Source organism: Hordeum vulgare, chromosome 5H, assembly GCF_904849725.1.
Source record: "Hordeum vulgare subsp. vulgare chromosome 5H, MorexV3_pseudomolecules_assembly, whole genome shotgun sequence".
NCBI classification, from domain to species: domain Eukaryota; kingdom Viridiplantae; phylum Streptophyta; class Magnoliopsida; order Poales; family Poaceae; genus Hordeum; species Hordeum vulgare.
In genome coordinates this window covers 153,399,306-153,418,384 of record NC_058522.1, presented here as the reverse complement: position 1 = coordinate 153,418,384, position 19,079 = coordinate 153,399,306, and positions in this window count along the sequence as shown.

Here is a 19,079-nt window from a genome sequence, read left to right as displayed (position 1 = left end):
TTTTGGCACGAGGGCCTCTACAGGGATAGAAGCGCATCTCTTGATTTTGCAAGAATGGATATTGTTACAAGTACATGTACAGAAGAGATGAGTATATGGAATTGGAGTACACTCGCCACAATATACATCAAGATCACATCAATACAACGACATATTCAATCACCATGTAGAAGAGCAGGGTTCGACTACGGACGAAAACAAACAATAAAAAATCGACATCCATCCTTGCTATCCCAGGCTACAGGCCTCGAACCCACCGTAGATCGATGAAGAAGAAGAAGAAAATCCAAATAGAACAATCATCGTGCTCACGTGGAAGTATAACTTTACTTGTACCTGCAACTGTTGTTGTAGTAATTTGTGAGACACACAGACTCAAAAATCTCATTTCGAAAGTATCAAAACTAGCAAAGCTTAATGGGTGAGGTATGGTTAAGTTGTGAGGCTGAAGCAAGCGACTAAGCATTTACTTCAGGTGGCTAACTTACGAGTACAAGAATAAGAGGGGGATGATCTATGAATAGCTGACATGAACTAATGATAATCAAATGAATTATCCTGAACACCTACTTACGTCATACATAAACCCACTATGGCCTCAATTGAGAAGGAGATCATGAAAGAAACATTCACAGTTACGCACATAGTTGGCATACTTCAATTAAGTTTACTTCAAGTTATCTAGAAATGGGTGTTAAAAAAGTTTCCAACTTTCCCACATAACCGCGGGCACGGCTTTCCGAATGATTTAACCCTGCACGGGTCCACCAACGAGTCCATCACAAATTACCACAAGCTGCATAGAAAGCCTGGATCATGAAAGTCATCATCTCCTCGGAAACCTTAGTGGAAAACTTGAAATCTGAGATAGCCCAAAGAATCACCTGAATCTCGATGCAAAAGATATTTCCTAAAAGGTAAAACAAGTCCAGCAAGGCCGCCCAACGTAAATGGTACTAGGTACTTAAACATAAAAGGTAAAAGGTATATCGACATAAAAGATATTTGTTAAAAGGTAAAAGGTAAAACAAGTCCAGCAAGATATCCCAAAGCATCGGCTGCAGCCAATAATGGATGCAAGTTTTCAAAACTATCGGCAACGGAGTGCCGATGCAATGCAGATGATGCGATGGTGAATGTGACAAACAATCTAATCACATGGCGGCCATGGAATGAAATGGGAATCTTCTCGAGCGTCGGTCTCGGGCTGTGTCAATAGGCTAGACCGATACACCTACCCCTACTGGACGTGAGTTGTATGTAACCCTAGGGACCCCTCGTGTCTATAAAAACAGAGGGTTACATCCGCATAGGCAGGTTGAGTCATCTAGGGTTTAGCCCATACGATCTTGAGGTAGATCAACTCTGTAATCCTCATACACCATCAATATAATCAAGCAGGACGTAGGGTTTTACCTCCTCAAGAGGGCCCGTACCTGGGTAAATATTGTATCCTTCGTTTCCTGCAACCCATCGATCCAAGCTCCATAGTTCGGGACCCCCTACCCGTGATCCGCCAATTTTGACAGCGACAACCGTACCAACCTAGGAGCCCCTTTATTGATCGTACTTGGCTGAGTCGAGCCTAGAAAAAAGCTACTTTGAGTCTACTTATATATCAGAGAGTAGGACTCTTTTTGCTCCTCTTCTATGCTCCGGTGAGGATTACAACTTAGGAATTTTAATTCTACACTTCTTCCCACTCAAACAGTTTTAGGATCACACGGGTATTTTGGAATCTATATGATGTTGTTGTGACCGGGATTCTGTTCCTGGTGCCTCCTGTCAATTGGGGTAGAAGTGTCCCAGGGAGTTGAGCTCCAATGGATTCTTGTCACACATGCCATCGTTCAGTTTCCTTAGTATCTCAGGACGGATGATATTCAGAATTACTGCAATACTTATTGTGGCGAGAGGAGTTTGGCATCACCCAGTACTAGGGAGAACATCCTGATGTACTATCGTAAGTGGTATCATTGTGATTACGAGGGTCTGAGGTAGACGAGTTTCCGAGATCTCTAGTTATGTGCTAACGGATGTGACACACTGGATGGACAATATTTTTGCTAGGAGTTGACTGGTTATTCAGTAATTATTCCGTGCATCCATTGTGACTACGAGGTTGTGAGGTAGATGAATTTGCGGAACTTCGCATATATGAGTTGGTAGCTGTGGGAAAGGTTTGTAGCTGATTATATTGAGTAGGTTCCGGATCCGCAACCTGATAGCATAACCAAGAAAGATATCAAAAATTCTTAGGTGGGAATTCAAGTATTTACCTAGGATTATCTTCAAACAAATGCATCACGTGAGATTGGGGTTCGACATCTAGTGGATTTGTTTGTTCACGGTCTTTCTTATAGAGGATAGTCTCGATATATGTCACCAAATATGCTTCATCAAGCCTTATAGTTCAGTATGCCTAGGGATCATACTTGAGCATCATTTCAATATGACAATTCAATGTACGATCGAGCACGTCCGAACCTTACCATGAAAATACAGAACGGAATATGTGTCATGAGTTTCCTTCCAACTTCTTTCGTAAGCCTCATCCTTTGTTTTGTTGAAGTATGGTAATTCGAGTTGCATTGATGTCAAGTGGTGATTTCATATCTTTTCTAAGTGCTGTGCTCATATTTATATGGGAGTGCTAATCCTTTGCTCAATCAAGTTGTCTTATCAAAATGGAGTTGTCATGTCAATTCTTTTCCAACCGGAGTGCTTCTCTTCAAGATAATTCAATCATCTCCAATATTTGCAAGATCAATCTCTCATTTATTTTTCCAGAGTTCAACTCATCTTTCCCAAGTTTTCTTTGTTTGTTCCCACCCTGCCGCCCCTTTTCTTCAACGATTAGGTTATCATCCAAGTGCCTTTATTTTCATTGATGCTTCCTCTATCTTCTCTTATGTGTTATATGCGGTGATTCATTGTGAATATGCTTCATTGCTAAGTTCATCATTCTTCGTTCTTATTTTCTTCCCCATGGATTAAATTCAAACTCTCGGTGTTCATACTATCCTTTTTCATTCGCTGAATGATTGTCGGGTTGGAAATTCTTATCCAAGCCTTTCTTATTTATTCATCCCTCTCTATTACACCCGTAGTACTAAAGATATGTCTGAAGATTCGTTTTTTCATTTAATCCTTTGAAACTAATTCGAGGTTCTCACCTCATCAGACTTTTAAGTTATACCGCTGCAATCTCTCTCTTTCTAATCAATCTTTTCAAAAGTGTTTCCTTTCATTGGGCCCATAACCCACAGGTTCTTCTCCTGGATCATACCTAGCTCTTCTAATATTTTCCAAGGATCTCAATTATTTTCATGTGTGATGGAATTATAGATTCCCTCAGTCATATTCCTTCTCCCAGATCGCTTCAAAATCATTTTCATCGTTGGCTCAACTTTCCTTATTCATTGTTCTTTAGTGTCTCAGTAATTCTTGGCAGTATATTTCAAACCATCAGTCTCTGCATTGAGGACCGAAGAAGTGTTTTCTTAAATCTTGCTCCATTCTCTTGAAGATTCACCATTTCAGCATCGTGCTATCATCTCAAATTGTTTTCGATCATGAGAAATTCTTTTCATATCTATCTGATGCATTTCAGAGTTGTTTTCATTCTCGATCCTCCGAAGGCCATCATTTAAGAAGATTTCTTTATCCTCAGCTTTCAGCTTTTGTTCTGAAATTCTTTTTAATTGTCTCCCTTCATTCGTATCTCAATTACTCAAGTGCCTCATTCAAGTTTTCTATTAGGTGGATCATAGTCTCTTCATTCTCATGTATCTCCATTCATTCTTGGTATCTTCATTCATTTGTGAATTTACCGGTGGTTCTTTCAACACTTCTTCAAGTTTGTGCTCTATCTTTCTCTCCTCAATCTATTCAACAAGAATAAGTGGTATGCTAATTCTTATTCTTGTTTCAACAAGTGATTTCGATCCTTCTTCCGGAGTTGTTCATGATATCTAATTCTTTACCCCAAGTGCTTCATCTATTCTTTTCTGGAGCTGCAACTTTTCTCAAGTGTCTCTTCACGAAGTTCCATCTAAATTATGGCAAAGCCATAATCTTATACTTTTAAACCTTCAAATATTTTCTATCATCATGTCATTCCCAAGTTCTTCCAAGGGTTCTTCATGGTGGTTCTTCAAGGATGTAATTCATTCTCAAGGTGTTCTTCAAGATTCTTGTTGGAGAAATTCAAATATTCTTTATCTTGCATCCCAAGTGTAATTCATCCTCCTTTATCTTTTGAGATGGTGTTATTTTATTTTTGACTCATCAGGACATTCGAAGAATATTTGTTTCAAGACTGAGATATTTAAACCCACCAATTTCTTCGGTCATCAGATATTTTCAACTCATGATTTCTTCATTGAAGTTATCTTGGATTGGATTTCACCTAAAGCTTTCCCTAGGATTGTTGATATTATGGTGATTATCGTTGATCCAAGTCCTCAATGCGACCTCTTGGTGAAAGAAGTTTTGCATATTTTGTTGCTCCCAAGCAATCTCTGTTTTCGTTAGTGGGTGGTTGTCACCTCATAATTTGGAGATGGTTTCCATAATGCCACAACAAGCTTATTCTTTCGTTATTTATTTTCCAACAACACTGTCCAATCCTTCTTTGAAAGGATACATTTAAATGCAATTGTTGTAGAATTTGTCATTTTCATCTCCATCAAATGATCTAGTTTTTATCATTTTGTTCTGGAGGGCATTGTGATGTTGCTCTCTTTGACCCTTCATCTCGGTTTGTCAACATCATGTTCTTCCCCTGCTTATCCATTTAATCAAAATGTTGTGTCTTCTTTTCAAGAACTTCCATCTTATCAGGTTTTGCCTCTATTTCTTACCGAAGTGCCACCAAAATTTCTTTTGAATTCTTGATTGTTCCTTTTATCATTCTTCATCTCTTTGCAACCTTCAAGGATCATTGGTTTCACTTGTTTATCAAAAAAGCAACTAAGTTTTACCTCTTCTTGTCCTCTTACTCTTCCCCTTTTCATTCTTAGATATTGGGTCGAGATCTCTTGTTAGTGGAGGAGAGTTGTAATAGCCCGAAACCGACGCTCCAGAAGATTCCCACTTTATTATGTTGTCATCGTGTGATGTATTTTGTTGGCACATTCATCATCGCATCATGCACATCATCCTCATTGCATTGGCACTCTATTGTTGTCATTTTTCAAAACTTTTCTAAGTTGCTCAGCCAGTTGCTCCTTCAGGTCAGCCAACACATTGGATCCCATTCTATAGGGCTTCTTATAGATGGGTTCGGCTCCGGGAATTAGCTCAATAATGAACTCAATGTCACGGTCAGGTGGCATTCCGATCAATTCATCAGGAAAGACATCTGGGTACTCACATACCACTAGTACTTGATCCATCTCAACACTGGATAGGAAATTAACCTAAGGGGCTCGGTTGGAGGTAGGGTTGGGAACGTACTTGACCTCAACTCCTTGGCTATTTGTCATCGTAATAGTCCTCTTGGCATAGTTCAACAAGCCTTGGTGCTTGTATAACCAATCCATGCCAAGGATCACATCCAAGCCTTGTGACTTGAGGACGATGAGATCTGCTAAGAAGTCTCCCCCATTGATGTTGATCCGAACTCCTCTACACCCTAGCTTGGTCCTCATAATAGCACCCGGTGTTTTTACTGTCTTGTGACCACTCAAGAGTGTAGGCTTCAAGCCATTCTCTAGGGAAAAATTTTGGGTGACAAAAGAATGTGAAGCATCATAATAAAACAGAACTGTTGTCGGTGTTGAATTACCAAGGAACGTACCTAGTATAACAGCCGGGTCCTCGGGGGGTTTCTCTATGGAGATGGGATTCACACCACCCTTGCAATTATTGGGCGGATCACGAGGAGCTTGGTTCCTGGGTGGTGCTCCACGACCTTGTCCCTGGTTTAGCGCATTGGGGCGCGGTGCATCTGGCTTCTTGTTGGGGCACTGCCTCAAGATGTGTCAAGGCTGATCACACCCGAAGCAAGGGACCTGTCCGAAGTTGTTGTTCTTGCCGCCATTATTGTTGTTGGGAGGGTTGTATGCCGGCTTGTAGTTGGCATACGGCTGAGGCTTGTAGCTCGAACGAGGTGAAGGAGTCCTGGGTGCTGAGGCTGATAGTTTTGCCTCGCTAGGGCTGATTGCCACGGGCGAGTCTTCTGGTTGTTGGAACGAACAATGTTGATCAGCTCGCGCTTGCGTGTGTCTTCCATAGTGTGACACTTATCATCAAGCAAGAGGGCCTTTCTCACCAGCTCGAAGAAGGTTCGGCAGTTACACACAACAAGTTCATACTAGAGCGACTACTGAAGCCCTTCCACGAAGCGTTCTATCTTGGTTACCTCAGTGCTGACATCATCAGGTGCGTACATCGGTAAGACGTTGAAATTTTGCAAGTACTCCTTGTTTGAGCCACTTCCTTGCTTCAGCACTCGAAACTCCTGCTTCTTGATGGAAATAATCCCAGAGTGGATATGGATAGTACGGAATCCTTGCTTGAAATCATCCCAGGTGATAACACGCTCGCCTTGCATGACCTTGAATCGGTCCCACAAAGCTCTACCGGTACCTCTAAGGGAGTGAGAGGCATATAGAACCTTCTCACGGTCCTCATTGTAGTTGACCAATTCAAGGAGGTCCTTGATGGTGCGGATCCAGTCAACCGCATACAAAGGTTCAGCTATCTTGGTGAAGGTCGGGGGCGAAGACCTCATGATCTATGACAGAGTGGAATGACCATTGTCGTTCCACGCCTGCTGCGGGTTGTTCATGAGAACATGAGCCATTTGCTGGATAGTGGCAGTGTTGTCCTGGCATTCCTCCCGAAGAGCTTGGAGAAACTAGGACATAGTCAAGTTCTCTGGCGGAGGTAGTGGCGGGGGAATATCGCCTTGTGGCTTCTCCTAGTGTCCTCCATCTTGAACAGACCCACCGGCTTCTGGCTGCTACTAGAGTCGTCAGTGCTAGGGTTGCCAAAAGTACTGGTGCGAGTAGCAGTCACCATCCTGTTTGGAGCAGCCAAGTCAAACAAGTGGAATAGATGAAAGGAATAGCACAAGAGGGAAAGACGCCTAAAAAGGGGGTTGGTACAGAGAAAGTGTGTCAAACAAAAGGGTCGAATGACCCATCACATGACCTTAAGATAAGGAAACTGATGTAGTCGCTTACATGTTGCCTAAGGAAAAAAGCGCGACTTGCATCGAATCACAACAAGAAAAACAACCAACAAGCACACATGGTTTTATATGAATCATTACACAGCTCGATTTTGCATGAGAGTTTCATAGCTTGTCCTACCCTAGGGGTTCTCAAACTCAAGTAGTGGAGTGCTCGGTATCGTACTCACGCTCCTCTGGGTCTTCCTCCTAGTCATCATCTCTACGGGCGTCGTCTCCCGTCAAGGGAGTCAGGGAATTGGGAGGTCATTCCTGAAGGCTCTTTGCCGATGGAGCGGCGAAAAGATCGTGATACTCCTTTGCACTTATGTGATGACGTTGTGCGGGTGTATCTTTAGCTCAAAGTATTCCTCCACTGTATGCGACAACGGGTTGCCCCTCGAGGATCCATACTTCTTGATCTTGCCCGTCTTTGCCTTATCTTGATGGAGTAGCTCACGGGTGTGGTGAAGTTCCTGGCAGAGCTTCACAGATTCCTTGATCAGGTTGTGAGCCAAATTGTCGGCGGAGAGGCTGAAGTAGGTCTCGAATCTAAGTGTTTCTCCTTCTTCCGAGGATGGGGTGAACGTCCAACTCCCGCGAACCTCATGCTTCACGAAAGGCAAGTGGCGAGTAGCTGGTTCATCGGCCATCTTATGAAGGATGTCGTGAAGGTGGATCAGTGCCCTCCGCGCCACTGTCTCGACTACTAACACGAGAGTCTCCATCGGTGGTCCTTCCAAGAACCAACTAGTCGGTGAGTCATTTGCCTTCACGACCACATCAACGTGGTTCTCCTTCATGGTGGCATTGACCCAATGCTCGTGGTAGAGGACAACGGTTTATCAGCAGACCTGACACTTCTCCAGGATGTCCTCCAGGAGTAGGGGAAAGCCGGATTCTATGAGGTTTCGGGTACGATGGCCATCTACAGGATTTAAGGAGAGGTATTAGTAAAGGGTTTTGAATATAGAGTGGAAGAGACAAGAGATACAGAAACTCCTAAGTGTAAAGGCTAGGCGTGTCTTTTGAAAGGGGATTTCATCCTATCTAATGTCCATGCCAGCTAAGGCTTCCTACAGTCAGGATAGCTCTGATACTAGCTCTGTGTGGACCCTGACTTGTAAGTCGTGATCACTCAATGCACGTGTATAGTGATCCCAGAGATCAATGCTCACTGTACATAGAAAAGCTAAATAAAACGAGTCTTACATCCATACATACTGTCTGATACAAATAAGGACCATTAAGGCCAAGTCATTACATAGATAGGGCCTCAAAGGCTGACACATCAAACACAAACTAACAGCGGATAACTTGGTTGAAAGGGTGAACCCATGCCATCTGCCTTAACCTACAACTATTCTGACTTGCAAGTGTGCTAGTTCAGATGTTCGTCACCGAGAAACTATTCTCCAAACCCCTATTCTTCCATGCCTGGCGAATTAAATAACAAGTGGCAAGCCAATGAGTACTTTGAATGTACTCGCAAGAAACCCATGATATGGAACAAGGCAATAATGAAGTATGATATAACACTTGTATGATGTATTTTCAAAAGAATATTTTCCCTACTGCAATTACATGATCAACTTATCATGGGCATTCATCATAAGGTAAATGGTAACCAAGTGAACATGTTACGGATATAAATGCCAACTGAGGGTTGGACAAGCCATGTCCACCCATCATGCCAAGTCATAAGACTTAGCTCATCATTCATCCTACCACCATTCCCCCAAACACACACCCTTTGTCTAAACGAAAACTCCTTGATGTAGTTTAAGCGGCACCACCCAACTGTCCTTGACCATGGTCACAACTATTCGAACAGTTCTACACTCTTCAGAGGTTCCACACTTTTCCCACAAGATTTGGGAAACTTCCGTGTCAGCACACGACTCGCGGCATTTTTCATACCCGAGGTAAGTACCCGAACATCACCTTTCGCATGATGATAATAGCAAAGAGTCCACTTGTTTGTGACAATCCCTCGTGATGTACATCACACGTATCATCCCCGAGGGCACGCAAGTGTGTGCCCTGTGTCTGTAAAAACAGCCCATGGTCGCCCTTCCTTGGCACGATCCCATCTCGAGAGTGGCCACGTGACTCCCGCCACTAGTAATGTGGACAGCCCGAGACCAATGCTCCGGAAGATTCCACTTTTATTCTGTTGTCGCCGGGTTATTATTTGTTTGTTGCATTCGTCATCCCATCATGCGCATCCTCCGCATTGCATCGGCACTCCGTTGCCGTCAGTTTTCAAAACTGCATCCGTTGTTAGTAGTCGGTTTTTTCCGTTTTCGTCGTTGACAGTTTTGAGCCAGACCACACTCACCCGCACCCGCAGCATCGCTAAAATATTGTTTTTTGAAGTGTGCATAAAACATTCTTGGATTGGGATGAAACTTGGTGTGCAGCCTTGTTTTAATGTAGGTAGGCCGCTTGTCGAATTTCGTCGCAATAGCCGGTCCAATGTCGGATGTTTTCGTTGGTTTGAACTCTGTCACCGGGTTGCCTGTTTTCCTTCTCATCTCCGCCTAGCCTCTGTGCATAGTACACCGACCTGCCCGCAACCTAGGCCTAAAACCTTCCGGAACCCGATCCCGATGGTCGTGACCGTTGGATCTGGGTCAACCCCGTTATACCGAAACCAATATCGGTTTGTCCATTGGACTCCCTAACTTAATCATCTCGACCACCCGATCTAAATTAGAGGGTCCAGATGCCCCTAAAACCTAACCCACTAACTACATATATATATATATATATATATATATATACATACATATATATATATATACATACATACATATATATATACATATATATATATATACATACATATATATATATATAACCCCTACCTAATTAGGGATAAACCCTAACTCCTAGGAGCCTTGTCCCAACAGCCGTCGCCACCTGCTGTCTCCCACCTCGGGACCCCCGAGATGCAAACCGAGTCAACGAGGCAGCTATTCAGCTCTCCCTCGATCATGCGCAGCCAAACCCCACCCAGAGTCCCGAGCTCGCCCTCGTGCCCATGGCGCCTGAAGTGAGGGGCTCCGCAACGCCAGCTCCCCTACGCAGTTAGCCTCCGGTAGGTGCCCGCGGCCAGCGTGTCCATGGCACCAGCTGCCAACAACCCCAGCTCCGCCCCATCACCACCGGCCGACGAGCCGCAGGAGCTCGCCCCGTCCCCGCACCCACAAGCCCAGAGGAGAGGATCTCTTCCACGATGAGCCCCTGCGCGCCTCCCTTCCTTCGCTCTCCTTCCCTCCTCTGCTCTCCCTCTCTCTATGACCATCTCCTCTGAATCACGGACAGCAGACCATGGCCGCCATGGATGGTCGTTGTGTTTGACCTAGTCGGCCGCCTTCTATCGCTGCCCTCACCAGATCCGCCGTCGCCCAGCCCCAGCTGCGCCGCCCTACTCCTTCGAGCCGGCGAGCCATCCCCATTGCCCCCGTCCTCCAGCGAAGGACGATAGGAGGAGCTCGATCCCTCCCACTGCTGACCGAGTGAGCGAGGCCCTTGCGTGGGCAGTGCCAGATCAGGCCCAACTGCCATGCTCCGTCCTCCAGGCCGAGCGCCCGCACCGCTAGCCCACCTCGCACACCAGGCCCAGGTCCGGCCTCCTCCACCAACCGCCAGGCCGTCCTGCCTCCTTCCCCGAGCCGGCCCATGAGCCCGAGGTGAGCATCCCCGTGCCCACTATCCCCTGCCCCAGGCGATGTTTAGCTATTTTGTGCCAAGTCATATTGGCCCAGTTCAGCCAGATTCGGCTCCTAGGATTTTTAATTATTCCGGCGAATTTATTAATTTCAGAAAGTGCGTTGATTTTCAAACGTCCATAAGTTTTGATCCGTGCGTCAGATCGCAGAGAGTTATACACTACTAGAAAAAAGGCTATAGCTAATATGGCATTAATGGCGCACCATGTGTGTGGTGCGCCACTGCTATATAGCAGTGGCGCACCAGAAACAGGTGCGCCATTATTGGCCATATAACTAATGGCGCACCAGGTGTGTGGTGCACCATTACTAGTTTTTGTCCTCGCCCCGCACCACTCCCAGACTTAGCAGTGGCGCACCCGTGGAAAGTGCTCCATTACTAGTTTTAACTAGTAATGCCGGACAACACCCACGGTGCGCCACTACTAACATTTTTTTTTCGAAACTAGAAATGGCGCACCACACACCTGGTGCGCCATTAGTAACCCTGGTTACCAATGGCGCATTCTTACGAGGTGCGCCATTGGTAACCTTCCCCCCACTATACAGACTCTTCCCTCCCCTGTCTCCTCCCCCAAAGGCCGGCCCTAACCAGCTCCCGCCGCCGCCCCGGTCCTTCCCCGCCGATTGACCGAGCGCCGCCGCTAGGTTCCTCCCTCCCCCCCCCCCGCCGCCGCGCTAGGGTTCCTCACCCGCCGCCGCTAGGGTTCCTCACCCGCCGCCCGGTCCTCGCCTCCTCCCTCCGACCCACGCCGGCCACCGCGCGCGGACCGACACCTGATGATGGGCGACGACAAGGCCGCCACCTCCACCTCCGCCTCCGACGACAAGGTTCGCCCCTCTCACCCCCCCTCCCTCCCATGCTGCTAAGGCAATAGTTTGCAAGATGAACAAGGCGGGATGAGTTTCAAGACCATGCTGCTAAGGCAATAGTTTTTTATAGGGCCTTAAAATAGATATTGGGACCTTATGTTCCTACTTTCAACCCGTTGACCCTGCAAGAGTCACTTCCCCCTGCATCAAATCATCTTGAAGTTCCTTTCACCAAAGAGGAAATAGACGTTGTTATCAAGGATCTCTGCTCTAACAAAGCTCCCGGGCTTGATGTATTTAATACTGGGCTATTACTGCACCTAATTTCTATTATCTGGCTGAGGATTTTTATCATGAGAGGATAACCACACGGAGTATTAGTTCCTTTTTTATCATCCTCATCCTCAAGAAGGATTATCTTTTCAAAGCTAGGGATTTTAGGCATATCTATCAGTTGAACTGCCCAGATTTCAAAATATCATTTTCAAACTTGTTCGCATCAATATATATGGATTTATAAAGAAAAAATGAATTTAATATTGTATAGCATGGGCTTATGAATATATATATACACCAGTGTTAGCAATCCAAGAAAGAGTTGGTTATTTTGAAACTGGACTTTGAAGAAACTTTTCATATGATTGAACATCAAACTATAAGAGAAATTCTGGAGGTTAGAGGCTTTGGACACAAATGAATGGACATGATCTACTACTCTAGGTTCCCCTCAGTACTTATAAATGGCATCCCTGTCAAGCAAATTTCAATCACATCATTTTTCTAGCAGATTTTCTATGCCTACTTCAGCACATCATTTAGCTTCCATAATTATTACAGTTGTTATTTGGTGTTACTCTAGATAGTGTTTGACCGTAAACTACATTGCCCATGGTCCTATAAACTTCTGATCTTATTACAGCTACAAATCATAGACATGGACATATACTTGTGTACCAAAACTGTCATGTGTATATATGGCATCGTCTTAGGAACATAACAGTAAGGAAGCGTACTGTGAGTATATGGCCTACATGTTACTATTCCCAATCAAAGTAAATTGTGCAAGTCATTGAGGATTGACATAAAATCAACTTTTTATATTTCTGCTGCTAATTAGAAGGTCTTTTCCTCTAGTGTGAAGTCTTTCAAAGCCAGTCCTGCTAACAAAGGGTAAAAAACAGGGTAGCAAGGCAAGATACATGTAAATAGGTGGCAATGCTATAGTAAGAACCCTCCCTCTCCGATGTATACCTTAGAAGATGGATATGCTCATGCTAATTAACTGAATATGACCATGGATATATTATTTAATCCAGCAAATAGATGCATTCTAAACACATACACTAGTCTGCTAACAAAGCCTAAGACATAATAGTGCAAACATGGCACACCTTCATTCCTGCCAAAAGAATAGACCAAAATTAACTTCCTTTTGTGCCAATTCGACATAGTTTGGGCTATAAAAATGTCGATGCTCCCACCAGTACTAATTTTGTCATGTTACAGTGGAACATAGCACACTATTACCTGTATATGATTTCAAATGTTAAAAGCAATGGAGATATTTTTAAATTAGTGTAGCATTTACAAAATTGTATTAAAATGGAAGCCAAAAAGTTATTGTTGGCATAAACTCAAACACATGGTTGTCAAGATACACATCCATTCACTCCTTATTGATTCACTTGTAATTTGTTTTTATTGAGATTTTGAGATTCGTTGTACATTATGTATGTTTGTATCTGACAAAGATGAAAGTAGAATGTTGATGTTCTTTATTCTCGTTCATTCATGCTTTTCTTTTTTGATACTTCCCTTGCACCGAAAGAGTTCTCTTCATGTTTGGTAGCTTTGCTTGTTTTGCCGGAATGTTGATTCATTTCTGTTCCGGCAAATTTCAGGTGCTCCATATGTCCACGTTTTAGTAAATGTCATGCCCAAATTTTCTCTGTTTTAGGAAATGTTGTCTGACGACGAATTCGTTATGTGCGAATACTGCCAAGACAAGTGCAGACTTTGCGACACGCATTTCCTAGTTGATGATAGGTGCTTCAGCATCATGCTGGATGAGGACTTCGAAGTGGATACAGTAAGTCACAACGACAAGTCTTTTTTCGTAATTAAGCATGACTTCTTTTTCTTCAACTTATAATTTTTATTTTTTACAATTCTACTAGCGTATCCCCTGCCATGCAAGACATTATGTGTTGGATAATATTGGTTTCAATACTGAAATAAATATGGAGGTAAAGATAGTTCACTTGAGGACCGAGCATGGTTATACTTTTGCCGTATAATTGTACAATGCAGACACGTACTCCTTTTTGAATGCAAAACTTGGGTAGCACTATGCAAAGCTTATGCATTTGAGCCTAGTATGCTTATCACCTTTGATATTCGCCCGGAAGATGAAATTGAAGGTAATATCGACATCTGGGTCGATGTGCAGACGCCTCCAGTTCTACTATTATGTGAGTTTCTCAACCACATTTATTAAGTAATTTATATTGTTTATTTAAAATTAGTTGACAACTTATTTCCATTGACAACTTATTTTCATTCTTCAAAAAATGTACGGAAAATGGTAGACAGAACCTACTACTACAATGATGAAGCAGAATTAACTTGTAAGGAGAGACATCATCTTGTCCAATTTATCAATGATCTTGAGAATTACAATACCTATCGGCAAACTCCCCAACATTATGGTCAATATGTGCCACTAGTGCACCTGGTGAACTACGGTAACATGCATGGAGATTGCATGGTAAGATTTTCTACTATTATGACATCCATGCATCTTTTGCATAAATTCTTGTAAAACTAAAATACATTGCTAGCTACAAAGCAAATACTATGTTTTTCAACAGAAAATCCCAGAAGATTGTGTGCCTCATCTAATGTTACCAAGAGGTCGCGTTGATGTTATGATGATACGACTAGCACGGCCAGGTCAGCCTAGGTATCTGATTTACTCCTGTCCATACCTGATTTCTAAAACCGATGAAGGCATGACAATCAAAGATTGGAAAATATGTATGGTCTATCCTAGAGAGCTACTTGAAAGCAACATTGTTCGTAGGCCAAGAATTGGAGACAAGATGATCTCCATTCTCCATAATGGAGAGTCAGGGCCTATCTTGTTTTATGATATTCTACCTAAGTAGAGGAGTAGGTCCTAGGAACAATGTCTTATTATGTGCTACAATGTGTTAATGTGATGATGTGCTACAATGTATTAAGTAGTATTGGTGGTAATGACTATGATGATTATTAGTTATTTCCGAGACGATGCGATGATGTGCTACAATGTGTTAGAGTTGACGATGATGATGATGAGGAGTTGTGATTATGACTAGTGACCAACTTTTGTTATATGATGTCTCATTGACTATGATGATTACTTCTACATCACTATGTGTCGCTATTTTCGAGATGATGTGATGATATTTTATGAAACTATTGTATAGAATATGTATCACTTACTTCTACATCACTTATATTCTGTGTTGTAATGTATTTTGTAACCTGTGAAAATATCAGAAAAGTGATTTTTTCCTAATATTCATAGTAGTGGCGCACCACCTAAAAGTGAGCCATTAGTAACCCACAGCAGTGGCGCACTTCTGGGCCTAGTAATGGCGCACCAGGTGGTGCGCCACTGTTATGTAGATTAACAGTGGCGCACCAGCAGTGCGCCATTAATATTTATTAGTAGTGGCATGATAATAGTGGCGCACCTATAGTACGCCATTAATAGACAAAACAGGTGTGCCACTAATAGCCTTTTTTCTAGTAGTGATTAGAATTCCGCATAGATTAAGTTTTTCCAACTCTCATGCATGTTTCAAGTTGTTTAGTGTGGTGTTTGCATTGGTTTGCGTGTTGACGTGGTAGAAACAACTTAGTCCTTCGTTAATTAATCGTAGCTCCGTTGGAGATGAGCCATATATGTAAATGGACTAGAACAACGAGTAGAATCATGTGAACCACTTTGTTTTGCCGTTTAACAAACATAAAATGGCATTAGGTCAAATTTGGACAGATTCCAAAGTTAACGTGTGGGTGCAGTTCGGAGATGTTATATGTTGTTTCCGGACTAATTTAAAATGCGTAGATAGGTACTTTATTTGTGCTTCACCACTTGCCATGTTAACAACATTTTAATATTGCCATGTACATAAACGGGAGTGAACTAAATAATCAAATGTCGAGTTTTGTCAATATGCAACTCGTTGTATATTGAGCTTCAGTTAATGTGTAGTGTTGCATGATGTGAATTGCCATGCCATGCCTTGCATAATTCAAACTGATCATGAATCATATGTGTCGTGCATCATGTCATGCATGTGTTGTGGTATATCATGTGTTGATTATTGTTTCCGGTTTCATTCGTCTGGATAGATTTCCGCTAGTGTGTGAGAATCTGAGGATCCGTTCGACTACGTTGGTTCGTTTGCTTCGCGGAGCCATTCTTCTTCCAAGCGGGATCACAGGCAAGATGATCATTTCCCTAGATACCATTAATATCATTGCCATGCTAGCTGTTTTGTTTCTATCATTATGTCTCGCTGCCTACCACCTGTTAAATATCAGCCTCCCAACATTGCCATGAAAACCTTCAATTTGTTCACAACCTAGCAAACCACTGATTGTCTATGTTACCGCTTTCTTAACCATGTGTTAGCGTTGCCAGTTGCAGTTGCAGTGGCTTCCATGTGAAAACATGGATTCCTTGTTATATCATCATAATAATGCTATTTTATTTAATGCACCTATATACTTGGTAAAAGGTGGAAGGCTCGGCTTTTCTAGCATGGTGTTTTGTTCCACCTTTCCCGCCTTAGTTTTGCGTACCGGTGTTATGTGCCTTAAATGAGTGCTCCTAACATGCTTGGGGTTGTTATGGGGACCCCCTAGATTCTCGTTTTGGGATAAAGCTCGTCTGGCAAGGCCAAACATTGGTACTATATTTGCCCAACCTAATAATTATGTTAATACTGAAAAACATAGGCCGTAATTAACTGAGGAGTAATTCAGCATAATACAGGGGGGCGTGTTGAGGGTGTTGGTCCTAAACAGAGCAGCTAATTAATGCTACCCGGGGTAACTCGGTGTCTAGCGTGGTAACCATAGCTCACCCGTCGTGTCCTGAGAACGAGATACACGGCTCCTATCGGGATCGTCGACACGCTGGGCGACCTTGCTGGACTTCTTTTACCTTTCTCGATTGTCTTGTGCGACGGATTCTGATGATGCTTTGGATTATCTCGAGGTTGAGGTTTTCTAATAGGAAACCGAGGAGATCACCGGTTTCCCTGATCGAGGTCATTCCATCGCAACGTGTGGTAGTTTGTGATGGACTAGTTGGAGCACCCCTGCAGGGTTAAATCTTCCGGAAATCCATGCTCGCGGTTATGTGGCAACGTGGAAACTTTATTTAACATCCGGTTCTAGATAACTTGAAGTAAGCTTAATTAAAATATGCCAACTGAGTGCGTAACCGTGACTGTCTCTTTCGAGAGCTCCTTCTCCGATCGAGGACATGGTGGGGTTATGCCTGACGTAAGTAGGCGTTTAGGATCATTCATTCGATCACAGTAGCTCACGTCCGCTATGCGTATATCTTCGCCCTCTTTATTCTTGTACTCATAAGTTAGCCACCTCAAATAAAATGCTTGGTCGCGTGCTGCAACATCACCACTTAACCATACCTCACCCATTAAGCTTTGATAGTCTTGATACCTTTGGAAATGAGATGGCTCAGTCCGTGTGGCTCACAGATTACTTCAACACGAGTTGCAGACAGAGGTAAAGGGTTACTTGACTCGAGCGTGTTGATTGTTCATTTGGAGTTCCTTCTTCTTCTTCTTCACGATCTAGGATGGGTTCCATGCGGCAGCCTGGGATTACAAGGATGGACGTCGTTCGTTTATCGTTTGTTTTCACCCGTAGTCGGATCTTTCTATTCTTCATAATGATTGTATGTATTGTACTGATGTGACTCTGATGTAGCTTGTGCCGAGTGTAAGCCAACTCTTCATACTCATCTTTTCAGTACATGTACTCGTAACGATATCCATTCTTGCGATCCATGTGGAGGCCCTCGCGCCAAAATAAGGATAGGACCACATCTTGGGTGTTACAAGTTGGTATTAGAGAAGTACCGACCTAGGAGCCCCCTTGATTGCTCGAACTTGGCTGAGTCGAGTCTAGTGAAAAACTGCTTTGAGTCTAGTTATATATCAGAGAATAGGATTCTTTTTTCTCCTCTTCTATGCTCTGGTGAGGAATCTTGATGGAATAATTTTAATTCTAGTCCTTTTCTCACTCAACAAAAAATTTAGGATCACGCGGATATTTTCAGAATCTATACGATGTCGATGTGATGGAGTTCTGACTTGGTGCCTCCTACTGTGTTGATTTTATTCCGAGGAGTTGAGCTCTAGGGGATTCTTGAGCACATCGTTATCATTCAGATTTCTTAGTATCTTAGGACGAAGGATGTTCGAATTGCTTCAATACTGGTAGTGACGAGATAACCCCAACATCACCAGTACTAGTGCACAGAATTTGGGGGTACTGCCATACTTTATCGTTGTGTTTTCGAGGATCTGAGATAGATGAGTTTCCCAGATCTATGCTTATGTATTGACGGGCGTGATACAATGGACGGGTAGTGTTATTTCTAGGAGTTGAGTGATGGGTTTTACTCCTTGTATCTGTGGACCCGATTGCATGACCAGAAATTTTGGGATTTCTTAGGTGGGAATCCAAGTAGTTACTTATAGGACAATCTTCGAACAGATGCATGAAGTGAGGTTGGGGTTCAACATCTAGTGGATTCGTTTGTTCACGGTCGTCTTATAGTGGTTGCCGTTGTGTCTTAAAGAGTCCGTGGAGCTTCCTACGACTCCGGAACGCTTTGTATGTCATGTGCACTGCCTTGTACATGATGGCTACTGTAGGATAGAGCCCGTGCGATCCTATCCACGAAAATATCGGACGAAATCTCTGTCATCAATTTGTTCCGGCTTGTTTCGTAAACCTCATCCTTTGTTTTGTTGGAATATGGTAATTCGAGTTGCTTCGATGATGAAATATGATTTCATATCTTTTCCAAGAGGTGTTCTCATATTTTTATGGGAATGCTGATTCTTTTGCTCAATCAAGTTGTCTTATCAATTCTTTTCAACCGGAGTCGTCTTGTCAATTTTTTTTTCAACGGGTGTGCTTCTCTTCAAGTGAATTCCATCCTCTCCAATTTGGCAAGATCGATCTCTCATTTCTTTGTGGAGTTCATTTCATCTGTCCCAAGTTGTCTTTCTTTTCCCCACCCTCACACCTTT